This window comes from Cyprinus carpio, chromosome B7 (genome assembly GCF_018340385.1).
Source record: "Cyprinus carpio isolate SPL01 chromosome B7, ASM1834038v1, whole genome shotgun sequence".
Classification (NCBI taxonomy): domain Eukaryota; kingdom Metazoa; phylum Chordata; class Actinopteri; order Cypriniformes; family Cyprinidae; genus Cyprinus; species Cyprinus carpio.
Genome location: NC_056603.1, coordinates 26,851,296 through 26,867,095, shown reverse-complemented (window position 1 = coordinate 26,867,095; position 15,800 = coordinate 26,851,296). Strand labels below are relative to the sequence as shown.

The following is a 15,800-nucleotide window of genomic DNA, read 5'->3' as shown; positions in this document are numbered from 1 at the left end:
CTTAATGAAATTTTTTTCAAAGTAAATCCCACCTTTTTTTTTTTCAGTATCGATAGTGCATAGATATGGAAGCCCATTTCCACAATGGAATTTAAATAAATGTACAAATTTGACAATTCTTTTTTTCCTCACAAATCTCACAATTGCAAGATACTGTTAACTCGCAATGGTGAGAAACTAGTCATAATTGTGTGATAAAGTCACAATTTCCTTTTTTGTGGCAGAAAAAAAAACTGATTTGTGAGATACCCTTGTATTCCTTGATTCTTATTTGCCGTTTAGAACATCTGATCGGTACACAGCCTTACGATGGTTCAGCTCATATCTCAAAGACAGGTCTTTTTCTGTAGAGCTAGGCAAGTTTTCCTCATCATCTGCCCCAATTATTAGTGGAGTACCTCAGGGCTCTATTCTGAGGCCGCTTCTTTTTAACTTATATATGCGCCCTCTGGGGGATATTATCAGGAAGCACAATGTTTCTTTTTATTTGTATGCTGATGATACACAGTTTTACCTCCCGCTAAAAGCTGGTGATTCCATTCAACCATTGCTGGAATGTATCTCAGATATTAAAAAATGGTTATCAAATAACTTTCTCCAACTCAATGAGAACAAAACAAAAATTATTGTTTTTGGTCCCCCCAAAAAATGAAAATGGATATTATTGAGGAGCTGGGCAATCATTTTCCCTCCATTTTCTCACAGGTTAGAAACCTGGGCATTATCATAGACTCAGAATTATGTTTGTCCAAACAAATTAATTCTGTCATTAGGAACAGTTTTTATCAATTACGGGTCATCTCCAAACTTAAATCGCTTTTGTCTTTTCAAGATATGGAGAAGGTTATTCATGCTTTTATTACCTCACGTTTAGATTACTGTAATTCACTGTACTCAGGTCTTCCTCAGTCATCGCTTTCACGCCTCCAGTTAGTACAAAATGCAGCTGCAAGGCTGCTGACAGGGGCAAAGAAATATGACCATGTCACTCCTATTTTAGCTTCGCTTCACTGGCTTCCGGTCCATTTTAGAGTTCAGTTTAAGATACTGTTGTTTGTTTTTAAAGCTCTTAACAATCAATCCATTTGTCATATACCAGACTTTTAAGATCCGCTGACAGGGCTCTTTTATCTGTCCCTCGTTCCCGTTTGAAAACTAAGGTTGAGAGAGCTTTTTCAGTCACTGCCCCCTGTCTGTGGAACCAATTGCCTCTAGACTGCTGCTTTGCACCTTACATTACCACTTTTAAATCGAGGATGAAAATGTATCTTTTCTCCTTAGCATTTTAATTTCACTTCATTGTTGTTTTATTGTCTGTCTTGTTTGCTTCTTTTGTGTGTTTCCTTTCCTATTTTAATTTTATTTTACATTGTTAAGCACTTTGGATAGCTTTGCTATGTTTAAATGTGCTATATAAATACAATTTACTTACTATATAAACTCATAATTCTGACTTTTACATATTGTTTACATCTCACAATTCTGTCACAATTGTTAGATTTAAACTAACAAAAATAAGTACTGAACATAATTTGGGATACAACTAAAACATTTTTAATCATAGGTCAGGGAATCATAGGTTTTAAGTGACTTCCACTAGTCCACGAGCATAAGAAGAAACTGTGCATTTAGCAGAGCATGTTAATACAGGTGAGTGGTTCAATGTGACAAAATCACAACTAACCAGTGGAGTGCATAAAAAGGTTCAGTGCTCACAGAGAATTTGAGCTTCAAGTCATGCACGGCTTGCACATGGCCAATGCAATAAAGCAACAGAGAAGATGTGTAGCCCCTGTCTTGAGCATCCTGGATAACAGCAGCATTAAATCATGGCATTTTAACGCACTGGGTTTATTCCATGATCTACTAAAATGAAACATTTTATGTATTTTTGTGCTGTGGTCCAAAAAGTCCAAGATAGAGGAATCCCACAGACCTGCAAGTAGCACATGTATTCATACCAAAGGATACGAATGGAAATTTGGAGCCGACTTTAAATAATCCTTACCTAAGCTGTCGGCAGGCATATTTCATAGCATTAATATTTACATCACATCAGAGTAGAAGGACTAAAATCTGAAGATGTGCGCTCAGACAAATTTAAAATGCATTCATAAATAACAACAGCTGGTAGGAAATCAGGTGGCCTACACTTGCCATGCATGAAGACTTGTCAAGCATGAAGGAACGGAAATATTTCAAATAGGCTATGTGCTTTTTAACATGATAACCAATAACATTTTTCCAGCAACTAATTTTATAACATTTTGCTAAGGGTAGTTTGTGTTAAAACTTTAATATGCATCTGGTTAACACCTCAGTGTAATGTGTCTGTTCTCTTGTAGTATGTTGCCAGAGTAATGTACATATTTGTTATGTTTAGGGTTGGGTGTCGTTTGAATTTTATCGATTCGGATTCTGCTTATCAATTCTGATTCTTTTCAATTCTGATTCTTTTCGATTCCAATGTGATTAATTAATGATATCAAACATTTACCATGTGTCTCTTTTTTGCAAACCATTTATTGGAGCTGAATACCATGAACAAAAATCAACAGGTTACATAAAATCTGGACTCTTTAAGAGCTGTTTGTGTGCAAAATAGAACTGCATGAATCTGGATAAACTGAGTTTTTTTTTTTTTTATTCCAATGGAAGTTGTGGTTCTCTCCTGATTCTAAAGAAAAAATATCAGACAACTAAACAAAATCACATGTAATTTATGAATTAATGATTAAATGACTCAAAATTGTACTTGTTTCATTACTGGATGATTAAGCGTTCTTTAACGAATCTCTTGTATGATTCAAAGACATATACATTTTAACAGCCCCTTTTCGCCACCTTCTGGTATAACAATGTAATGATAAATCTTAATTTGAAGGGTCAAATTACTTACAAAAGGTGATTTACTCGATACCATATTTTAATCGATACCATACACATCGTACACGCAGTTTATATTTGAACTATAAACTTTTATCCCAGTACTTCTGTGATTAGAATATTTGTGATTTGAATGTTTGTGGCTAAAAAGACTATGAAGCTGTTTCATTCATGACAGACAGCTGCTATCTTTAGGTCAATGGCAGCACAAACGCAAATTTAAATGTTCAAATCACACTGATGTGATCGTATGCTGAAAAAAATTAGAATGTCGTGGAAAAGTTCATTTATTTCAGTAATTCAACTCAAATTGTGAAACTTGTGTATTAAATAAATTCAATGCACACAATTGAAGTTTAAAGTCTTTGGTTCTTTTAATTGTGATGATTTTGGCTCACATTTAACAAAAACCCACCAATTGACTATCTCAACAAATTAGAATATGGTGACATGCCAATCAGCTAATCAACTCAAAACACCTGCAAAGGTTTCCTGAGCCTTCAAAATGGTCTCTCAGTTTGGTTCACTAGGCTACACAATCATGGGGAAGACTGCTGATCTGACAGTTGTCCAGAAGACAATCATTGACACCCTTCACAAGGAGGGTAAGCCACAAACATTCAAAACAAACACCTGTACATTAGCGAGAAAGGTCCTAGCAGATCGCTAGGTCGGTCCTCACACATGAAAAGAAAAGAAAAAAAAAGAGGCGCATAGGAATCGATAGGCGGAATCAAAATTTTAATTTGACAGCAACTATCTGATTTCTGACCTTAAGTATCTGATTCTGGAATCGGAATCGATTTTCGATTCCCAACCGTAAATTATATGACATATTATTGTTTAGTTGTATTTGATTTAATTTTATGTTTTCGGTGTCGTTTTTTGGTTTAGGATAAGTGCTATTTATTATTATTTTTTAATTAATACTTTTATTCGGCAAGGATACTTTAACTTAGGGATGTAACGATTCACTCAACTCATGATTCGATTCATGATTTTTTTATTTTATTTTTTACTTTTTTACAAAATGAGATTTAAAAGACAAATTATAAATCAAATTTGACCTTTTATTATTGCTTGGACAAAATGCTGCATGTTTCTTTGTGAAACTAAAACATAACACTATAATTCAGTGTTGGGAAAGCTACTCTGAAACTGTAGCTTGACCAGCTACAAGCTACTCATAAATTAAAGTAGTTAAGCTACATTCAAGCTACTCTTCTGAAAATGTAGTTAGCTACACTACAAGTTACTATCAAAAAGTAGCTAGCTACATTGAAATACTTTAAATGTTTTTATTATTATTATTATTATTTTTTTTTTACAATTAACATTACAAATAACAATATTATTAATGAAGAGTTATAATTAAGTTATAAGCAAAATATTTGGGGTTTAATACAACATACTGTAATGCAATCATGATTTCAAAGAGTAGGGTGAATTCAGGTAGATTGGGACACTTTTTCCCCAAGTCATTTCAATTACAAAAAAGTGTCCCAATCGTTTAATTTTGTAAACTATCCGATATACACACAATAATAAAATAGGCTACTGTATAGTTATATTATCTTAAACTGACTGTCAAAGTGCAAAATTGCTACTAACATAACATCAATGCAAGAACAAAATGTATGCAACTTAAACTGGATAAGGAGGAGTCATAAAATAAGCAGGTTAAACACAACTCATGCGGTATTTACTGACTGTGAATGGAGATGTCAGTCATCAGCTGCGTGCATGAACAATGCGTTTTGCGTGAATCCCGCAGCAACCATACTTTGCCAAATGATAAGCACACTACTATATCACAATTTTATTTTCTGTTCAATTAGTGTTCATTACATTATATTATGACTGTTCATCATTGTAAAATAGACATTTGATCTAGAGTGCAATAAAGAAGAAAAATTAATCAATTTAAAAATGCTATTATTCACCTCCTGTATGTGCTTTAAGTCTTCGATGCAGACCGCATTTTAATCTTTGTTTTATGTAAATTACAGTTGATTCATGTGAAATATCCACTTCTGTACATCCTTTGCAATATCATCAGACAATCTCTTGTGGAAAGACTGTAATGCGTGATATCACAACAGATGGCAGTAATGATCAAATGTAGTTTGTGATCTAGTCAGAAGAAGACGCTGCGAGTGCTGCAATGCATTACAGGCTCGTGACTCATCAGGACGCAAAACGGAATGTAGTGTTTGGTCGCGTAACATCGCTACTTCCTGGAAAAAGTAGTCAGCTACAGGAAAAGCTACACTGTTTTAAATGTAGCATCACTACTGTAAAGCTACTGAAAAAAGTAGTTAAGCTAGTAGCGTCACCACTTGTAGCTAGCTACTCCCCAACACTGATAACAATATACTAATATAGCACTTGCATATTATTGCTCTTTTGTTCGTTTTGATTGCTTCTATTGACCTCATTTGTAAGTCGCTTTGGATAAAGCGCCTGCTAAATAACAACATTTAAATATAATGTAAATGTAAATAACAAAACTAAATAGAATTTTTTAAACAAGCCCCGAATCAAATGAATAATAAGTAACACAAAAGAAATCACTTCATATAAACAAAATAAGGCTTTGTCTGTGCTCTTTCCAGAGGCAGGCAACTACTGGATTTTATTCATGATCCAAACAAAGATGCTGCATACATGCAACATGAACAGATTTAATCTACTTTAGATTGTATAATTTTGAAATTTGAAGCAAAAACAGAATTATTTGACTTCAGTTTTGTGAAACTATACATAAAAAAATATCTGCATGAAACTGAAACAGCGGACGAGCTGAATGAGATGCAGATTCACTCTCTGCCAGCTGGTGGCGCTTAAAGTGTTTCCTTGGATTCAGCTGTAAACAAAGCAGCGCTGCACTTATGAACTTTAATAAGCATTATACAGAAGCAAGATGAAAAGAAAAATACCATCTAAACTTTTCTAAAGTTCCCATCAGACAAACTCCTACCCCTAATTGAATTGCGATCATTTAGCATCTCAACCAATTTGAATCATCACATATTTGTATCGATTTTCAACCAGCTCACGGTTAATCATTACATTCCTATTTTAACTTGATCAAAAGTGACAGTAAAAACATTTATAAAGATATCAGTTTTAAAAAAAAAATACTATTCATTTGAACTTATATCTGAAAAAATATCAAGGTTTTCACAAAAATATTAAGCAGCATAGCTGTTTTCATCGATAATAAGAAATGCTTTTGAGTGCCAAAACAACATATTAAAATCATGCGACACTGAAGTAATAGAGTGATGGCTGCTGAAAATTCAGCTTTGCCGAATAAATTGCATTTTATATTTAAATAGAAAACAATTATTTTAAACTGTAAAAATATTTTATTAATATTACTATTTAACTGTATTTTAAAACAAATATATGCAGCCTTGGTGCGCATATGAGACTTCTTTCAATAACATAAAAATCCAAACGTTCTGAACAGTATATGTGGACTTTTAATTGCATTAACTGAACATACCCACAACACACCTTCTGAACATCCTCAAAGAGAAGACTATCAGGCTTTCTAACATCAGCTTAGCCCAATACAGCTGAACAACGAGAGGCTGAACTCTCCTTCTTGTGATACTGGTTATTGGAGAGGATGAGCCTCTCATGTCGATGAAAATAGCAACTGCTGCCGCAACCCAATTATGAGCAGAATCTTCCCCGTTTTGTTTTCTCTTTTTTTTTTTTTACCTTGTGAACAGTAGGTCAGATGGGATCGACCGGGCAGCGGCGTTCAAAACAGACAGCTCGGCCCCTATTTGAGGATCAATAGCAGTTGCTAATGTCTGATCTGTTTTTTTGTCCATATTCAAATACGACGTGCTGGGATGGTAGCGCACGTCGTCTCCTCAAAGTCATGTACGATTAGGCACGCCTGAAAGACACAATGAGAAAAAAACAGTGAGCGAGACAGAAAAGGAAAATACGTTAATTAACGAGGGCCTATCCATGGTTCTGTGTCTCTGATTCAATATTAAAGGCCTTAACCGAATACATTTAAATGAGATCTGTACATATACCGCAATAAAAAGGTAACAGAGAGGGTACTTCCAAAAATGAAGAAAAAAAAAAATTGAATGAGATGAAATGAAACACTGACTAAGAACACATTTTCTAGCTCAGTACATCATGATATAGCTCCAGGCGCTACCTTTTGTCTAAATCTCCACACTGACTTAAACTGCGCATTGTAACACGACACCTCTGATTTCATGCAATATGGAGGATTACTGAATTGAATTGAACGCTCAGCGTTTTTGTTCACATTTCTAAATTAGGATTTTCTGTCTCCATAATGACAGAGAAGTCTCTCTTTTTGCAGAATCAATGCCAGCTATTTATATGAACGGTAATCCTTCACCCAGCTCTGATCTGCCAGCACTGTGATGGTTTAAAGTAATGACTAAAAAACAAAAAAGACACAGAATGAATGGAAATTGGCTTCATTCCATGTAAAATAAGATTTCACTCGGCATCGGGAGACCCGTACAATGCTGAACTACAAGGAGTCTGAAATAAATAATCAACGCGGGCCTATATACGTGTGTGCGATTGGGGGGAAGGGGTGGTTAGATGCGCCGCTTTTGTAAAAGTAAAGTGGAAATGGCTTGTAAGGAGATGTTATGGTTATGTTTTAGCGATTCAAATATCCTCCTTGCTTCTTGACAGAGCGAGGCAACCAGACAAGTAGGCTATCAGCCAAGAGATCATTAAGCTAAAGGGTTGAAGTGCCATCGCCAATGTGTGGGGGATGCCATGGCAACAAGGGTTCACCCTGCTTGAGAGACAAGATAAAAAACAATGAGAGGCAGGGTGCGGGGCCGTGTAACGATCGGCACTGATCGATGGCTCACTCTTTCCCTCTCGTGCTTTGCCTCTGTTCTTCCCTCTATACAAATGGAGGAAAAAAAAAGAAAGGGCAGCATCGTTTAGGCTTTGTGGCTAGCACAGCTTAGGGGGTCCTTAAACACACTAGGCGGGGGGAGAATGGTGAGAACAGGCATACTGCAAAAACGGCTGTCTGTGATGATATCAATCAGTGAAAAGTTCCTGAGAGAATCCTTCACACATTTGTGGCATTAGTACATCCAAAAATGAAAGTTATTTCACCATTTACAGTGAGTCATTGCAAACCTGACTTTTTTTTCTTTTTCTTTTTTTCTATGGAACACAAAAAAATATATTTTGCAATATGTTTCAAAGACTTTGTTTTCTTTTGTCTTTATGATGAAAGTCAACAGAGTGAACCAGTCTGTTTCCGGAATTAAAAATCCCATTCATTTTCTCCACAGAGGAATTGATTTTGAACAATAACTTATAAACTTTTAAAAACAGACCTGCTGTGAGCTACAAGGTTGTTAATCAATAGCACATGCTTTTGTTCAAGCCATCAGTCTGCATTATTATTTATTTTTTTAAGTAGTGTTAAACAGAAAAATTCCTGATTAAAAAAAAAAAACATTACCAATGATTGTTTTTTTTTTTATTACCCCCCAATCAAACAATGCATCACACATTTCATGCCAAAAGAACTCTTTAGTACCCACCCATGAACTACTCTAAATTGTCCAGTTAGTTTCCCTATACTCTCAAACTACTTAAATATGTGCAATAAATATAAAATACATACACACATATACATATAAAAAGTTGTATGTTTGTATAGAGAGAGAAAGAGACATATATATTTTATTTAAATATATATATATATATATATATATATATATATATATATATATATATATATATATATATATATATATATTTGGTTCAAATCAAATTTTGCAAACTGTTGTGACTGACATTGCAGCAGGTAGAGTTGGTTCACTGATTAAAACTCTTAAACTAAGACTTTTTTTCTTTTTTTATGGGAAAATTACTTTCAAAACCAAATATAGGTGACCTCTTTATCACGGGGTACACTGAGGTTGTTTTGGCTTTCCTTGTATAAAGCAAAACAGTTGCTAATTCTTCCAACTATCTCCACAAAAGAAAAAAAGTCAAACTGTTTTGGACTGGAATGAGGGTGAGTAAACGATGAACTGTGCCTTTAAGCTCTCCAAAATAAAGAAGACATCTGCAGGGCTTTCGTATCAGGACAACCAAGCATTTCCCACCGTTCTACCACATAAGCACAACGAACGCCGTCAGACACAATCAGGCTCTCTGCGGCTGGTAGAAGCTCCTCGAGACAAGTGATAAGCACCTGCTAACCGAACACCCTCCTAGACGTCTCTCTGGGCGCGCTCGCTTACTAGCAACATGTCCTGATCAATCCAGTGAAAGAAATCTGTCAGGAAATCTTTAGCATTAGGTCTGCCTCCTGAATGGGGATCAGGCCCTTTCAGCGGGGCAGGGTGCGGATGGGTCTTAGGAATCTTCATTTCCGCATCTCTGAGTGTCAATACGGATTATGAGCATAGCTTTTATCTTTTCGAGCGCACAGACTATTTACTCATTTAAATGGATGAATAAGTGTTTTCCCCCTTCTTCGATAAATAAAAAAATAAAGCGACTTTGAATGCATTCAAATCCTGCTCCAAATTTAAATTCGGCTCCCTTATGCATCCTTTGAGATCTAATCTATCTTTTTAATCCACACAATTCACTGAGGGCAATTTTTTAACATACTTCCTTAAGACCTGAACGGATAAACACAGTCTAGCTATTGTCAGCCCAAAGCACCTTTCTTCACAACTTAAGACCAACAATTCGCTCGACGATTGACTGCTTGCCAGCACATGCAAAGCAGGTGAGTTTAAGAAGCGTTTTCAGCGAAACGCCTGAGCCTAAAGAGCAGCAGAAACATAAAGAACTTTATTTACTGCTATTTCAATGGCTACAAAAATAGGCCTTTATATCGCAGTGCCATCAACATAAAAAGAGCCAATAAAACCTGTGAAGAAGCGCCACAACGACGAACAAATAAAAGCAAATTTTGACATTTCGCATTCAGCACATCTCTTTATAGGTCAGAGGCAACCCTGGCCGACCCTGCATTGTTTCTAAATGCCATTTTGCAAAAGAGGATCTCAGGAATTAATTAATGCATGGGTAGCTGCCACTGTCAAGAGGCACGCATTAAAATCAATGATTAATAAATTCAAAACACACAACAAACTCAGAGGGGAGATGAAACTGGTATTGTGTTCCCCAGGAAGTGGCCCCAGTGCGGGTCCTCCCACCAGCGAGGCGGCCACTCAGATGCCTAATGGAAAGTCGCCGATGCCAGCTGTGTGCCTGTGAATAAAATCACTTTAATTAAAGGCATTACAATGAACAGAGAATACACGCGGCAGAGTCGACAGGAAACGGCACTCATACTTGACACACACACACACACAGCCAAAGCAGCATAATACCTAAAAGGAACAGAGGTCCCCGATGATCTAAACACAAATAAATCGAAAAGCCTGGAGCTTCTTTCTGAAGCTATCAAGCACAACAATTACAGTAAAACACACATAATTACATTACACAGATCTTTCCCAATGTTCTTTATTATCAGGTAATCTGGTCGTAAGGGTGGGAGCCTCCACGTTCTTAGGAAATTTAATTGCCGTTCAGACATCAGATCATTTCTTTTCAGACTTCCACAAACCACGCAAATCTTTTTACTCTAAATGCTTAAGCATAAAAAGAAATCAGCATAAGGATGTTGAACACCAAACCGCAAATTGTTCATTCTGCGGCAAAAAGATTTCCAATTGTCTGTATACTTTTGAAATATCATGCTGTCAAAACAGCAAAATTACTGTCCACCCCCATAGAACAGACGAAGGGTTCCTCTTAATCTGATATACAACAAAGATGAGCCCTGATTATATTCACCCTCCTCTTCTTGTTTTAAATAGACTGGGAGCAGTGCCCAGAGACAGCTGGGGTGAGCTCAGCCCAGCTGATGCCGGATCAGTGGAGCAGTTTGTCTACTCAACCATAAGGGGGCGGCAAACGCAAACTCACCCAGACATATGCAATTCATTCACAAGCAAATAGCATGCAAATGAAGAAATCTGACACGTGCATAACCCTCTTCTGTATTCAATATAGGAGGACTGCACATGTTTAAAACCAGACTTTAAAACGGTTGTTCTCTGGCTCATAAGCTGTCATTGTTTAGAGAAAAACAGTTGAGATTGAGAACACATGTTTCTGGAAACTCTTGTGGAAATGCATCAGAAACATGTCAAGTTGATACTGACAGACTTAAGAATATGGTTTGATGCCTAAAAACATAATAGACATTGATGACTTCTAGACATCCTTCTCCAGATTATGTTTTACCGCAAACACCCCCACACTGGTTTCCACTGCAGTCTGTGGGTGTATTTTCTGTACTGAACAGGAGGGGGAGTATGAGAGCGAGGGGGCAGACAAGATCAAATCAGCATAAAACAAAGACAGACTTTGGGCCTGTCCCAAAACACACACTTATGGTCTTGAGCCATTGAGAGCATGTGTACGTGACACGAAGTAAGTTTGTAAAAATTGTCCAAGGTCTAAAAAATGCCAAATCTCAGGTCCCACACCTCTATCTACACTGTCGCATTTGAGGCTATGAAAAGTGTAACATTTTATTGGTGCAGAGAACACCACAATTAAATTGTGTGATACATAGGGACTAATGAATAGAAATTTAGAAGTATATTTTATAGTGCGAAGTATTAAATGTACAAAATGTGTAAATAAAGCTCTGTAAAAACTTAATTTACATTTGACAGCACTATGTTATAAGTGGGTCCCATTGGTTAAATAAAAGTCAGAAACATAGGCTACTTGTGGTCAAAATATGTCAGGCAAGTAGACGTGGTGAAGTGCAAAGGCCGCAATTGTGGTTATTGTTTTTCACAGCTCGCAACTTTGTCTACTGATTTTTTTTTTCCCATAAAGATATTTCATAAGCTGAGCAATCATTGTGTTGTTAAACAACAGTACATTATGCTACACTGTACGTCTACTGATTGAGCTGATCGTTCACTGTACTGTTCACAGCCGCCTTTTCATTTCTGTCAAAAATTAAATATGGAGCAACCCTGACTAAGGTCTATATGCTAATATATGTCAAACACTAGTCTGAACAGTCTGTACAGGATCTTTGCATATGCCAAGACAGAAGTGGGTATGACTTCAAAGCCTGGTTGCTGCTTAACAGCATCCTTTCACAGTACAAGAAAAAAAATAACAGGAATATTATACATTCAGACATTTCCTCGTGATCAGAGCTGTGCAGCACTTGAATTGAAGGATGCAGAATTTCAATTCGAATCAGAATTAAGTAGAATTAAAATAGTAGTTAAAATAAAATAAAAATCATATCCCCTGTTATCCTAAACTAAATAATCAGTCCGTGGGTTGATTATTTATACATGTCTATATACAATATTTTACGTTATTTCAAGCATTTGTAATACTATGGGATTTTACATACCAGAGTGAAATAATTCCTCGTCATTCCAATCCAAATTCAGCTTCCTGTGAGACCTCGCAAAAAATTATTGACATTTACTCATGAATTGAAGGAGAGCCACTTATTAAATTCTGAAATGTGCTTAATCCTGCTTATATAATCAAACAATGCAGGTAAATTAACCTGCTGGATTCCAGTTTTTCTTCCGCCTAAAGTTTACCTAAATGTTTGTAACATGTTTATATATATGTATGTATGTTTGTATATATTGAATACTTTTGAGGAGAACTGACCCATGGGTGTGTCCCCTTACTAAAACACACAAAAAAAATATCATTTGATAACAATGGCTGGGGGAAACTAACCTGATAAATTTTAAAAACCCGCTAAAATCTCGCCAAAACGGCACACTTTCTTACGTTTCTGCGCATGACACGCTGATTTGTGTTCAAACCGCGCCCATTCTTGACTGTTACTGATGACGTCGAGGTGGGCGCCACTCAGCGAGTCACGTGTGTAAACAGTTGCTGCCACGTGGTTTGGCGGGAACGCTTCCGTGACAGTTCAGTTTGACAGCTCACAGGATACAGTTCTTGTCATAAGAGCGGTGAAACTAAGATTGATATTTTACTTTTAAACAATGTAGTGTTTTTAATAAGCGATGTCGCGTTGAAATGAGGTGATGAGAAAGTTATGTTATAGCCAAGAATGCAAAGTAGGCCTTTTTGTTGTTTTAACTTACTCAGTTGCTGTTACTCAGCAAAGTTCTACAGCAGTAATTCACAAAATCTATTAATCTAGAAATTACAATAGTAACATTATTACTGTTGTAGACCTTTTCTGAGTAACAAGTTAAAACAACAAAAAAAGGCCTGCATTTGCAAAAGCCCTACTTTGAAAAACAAAAAACAATATACTAATGTACATAAAAAATAATATGTTTCAATTATATATATATATATATATATATATATATATATATATATATATATATATATATATATATATATATATATATATATATAATTTTTTTTTTTTTTAAACATATTATTTTTATGTATAGTATTGTTTTTTTGTTTTTGTTTTTTCTCCTCAATATATTTATTGTATAAATAGATGTAAATATTAGTGTTTAATAGCAAGTGCAAACCAAAATCTATATGGGGACAACAAAGTGTTTTTTATTTGTATTTTTTTATTATTATTATTTTACAGTCTATTTTACACTGCTGGTAAATTTGAATAAGCATGTTTTATGTTTGTTTTATTTATTGTACTAAATATTATTATTATTATCATCATTATCATTATCATTATTATTATATAGCATAGCTTGCTATGGTATGACTTTGAAATAAAAAAAATACATATTCTTTTGGGTGATAAGGATTATTAGACTGTAGACCCACTTAATCATGTTTTTCCTTTTATTATAACAATATTGTATTAAAAGAAAACACAATCACTTCTACCCCATTAGTTGAACTGTTCTCAGTGAAAATGAGACAATGAAGATTGAATTTTCTCATTTGAACTGAAGAAAAGTTGTGTGAATATAGCTTTTTAGCCCCCGCTACCTCTGTGAACCGTAGGGGGCTTTTGATGAAGATGGCTCGCTAACAACCCGAGAAAAGCACGTTTATTTTGCCTAAAACTGAGTCATCTAAATGAATTATTGAAAACAATTTACTCCCCACCCCGTGTCGTACAGGAGACAGAACAACACAACACAAACTCATTAATGCATGTAGGCTGATTATACATTTCAACCCTGGCAGCACCTGAACTACTCAATTAACAATTACAAACAAGCAATTCACTCAAGGACTGGAAAGCTGACCCTATTGTTGGTCTGAAAAGAAACTCATTCTTGTGTCTTCTCTACTACTGAGTGGACTGACTTTCACGCATTTTAGACATTTTAAATGAGCTAAGAGTTACCTACCAACCAAAGATGTCACTAATATAATTTTACCTCATTCAAAAATATTATCTATTATATTTGATGTGCAATACTCCAATATTGGAGACAATAACATATCTTTTATTTTGTAATCTATTTTTAAAAGGCATGGCTAGCAACTGTGACTACAAAGCTCACTGAATGCTCTATTTATTTATTTTAATATTTCAGTTTATTTGTGATATGATTGGCTGTAAATATTGTTTATTGTATTTGAGTCTACATTTCCAAATGGGGACAATAAAATACATTTTTATTCTGAAATCTATTTTAAAAATCAGTGATGACTGGCAACTGGTATTACAAAACTCAATGTTTTAAACATTTTAAAAAGGTTTGATTTTTTTTTTAGTATTTCAATACATCTGCCATATAAATGACTGTAAATATTAATGTTTATTGTCTTTGTGGTAACACAGAGTTCAGATTTCCATATAGTGACAATAAAGTATCATTTTTATTCTGTGATCTATTTTAAAAACCAACTGGGACTATAAAACAGCTCTGAAAAAGCCAGATTTCAACAAATGAAACACACAGCAGCTTCTTCTTGAGGACCAAATTGCTTGGAAACATTCTTCATCCTAAACAAATAAAAATGTAAAACAATACAATCAGCACTGAAACCAGTTCTCATTATTTTAACCAGAACTTCGAGAACTCTTTATTGGATCGTGTCGCAGTAGTTCATGGCATTATAAATATTAGTGGCAGACAGGGGACACAGAGCTACGACTAGGTGTGACTTTTGGCGGTGGTGGCTGGGAGATCATCCAATGGGCACCTGCTGCTGCTGCCACCAGCGTCTGTGCGGAGAGAACAAAAGGGGCCATTGAGCACATAACAGCTGTTGCGCTGTTGCCTGCCTGAAGGCCCCCCGGCCCCCAGGGTCTGTCTGCTGGGGGAAGACCCCTCCTCCTCTTCAACATTGACCTCCATACAGCTCTTTTAGGAGACTGCATGGTAGCCATCCTGCTGCCACATTGTTAAATACAGACCAGTGACGTGGGACTCCATTCACTGTCAACCGCAGTAAGGTTAAGAGCTTAGCATGAGGCACACAAAGCTTGGAGTTGATTGTTCAGGTTGAGAAGCTTTCATGTACCTCTTCTCCAAACCCTTTTTGTTATCAACTGCTGTAATCTGCCATTAAACATGAGGTTTTCGTAATTGCCTCGGTCTATATTGTATGACACACAATGGTCATTGTTTGAAAATCGTATGTATTGAAACAATGTACGCATGAAATGTTTCTCTGAAATAATGCAAAGCATATTCAGCAGTTTGCCATTTTCAATAACTGAAATAATAAAGCCAAAACTGAAATTGCCTTAAGCAGATTCCAGTCACCAGCACAGCACCCAAACACTGCCAGACCAAGGCAGCAGAGCGATTGTCAGTGTGCTATGTAATGAATTAGCCTTGTCTCAGCAGCAGCTGTTGAGGAGCTCACAGACCTCCAGTCCAGCCTTCTGATCGTGACAGACAAAGCATCACACTGAC

At 35.9% G+C, this 15,800-nt stretch overlaps 1 long non-coding RNA gene across 1 annotated transcript in view; it reads right to left on the bottom strand.

Annotated features, from left to right (window-relative positions):
- Positions 1-12,779, bottom strand: part of LOC109054914 — a 79,728-nt gene extending 66,949 nt beyond the window's left edge. The window contains exons 1-3 of the long non-coding RNA XR_006155212.1: positions 12,700-12,779; positions 12,356-12,399; positions 6,619-6,802 (exon numbers count right to left, since the gene is read on the bottom strand). This is a non-coding gene — a long non-coding RNA (uncharacterized LOC109054914). The remainder of the gene's footprint in view (positions 1-6,618; positions 6,803-12,355; positions 12,400-12,699) is intronic.
- Between the last annotated feature and the right edge of the window lie 3,021 nt (positions 12,780-15,800).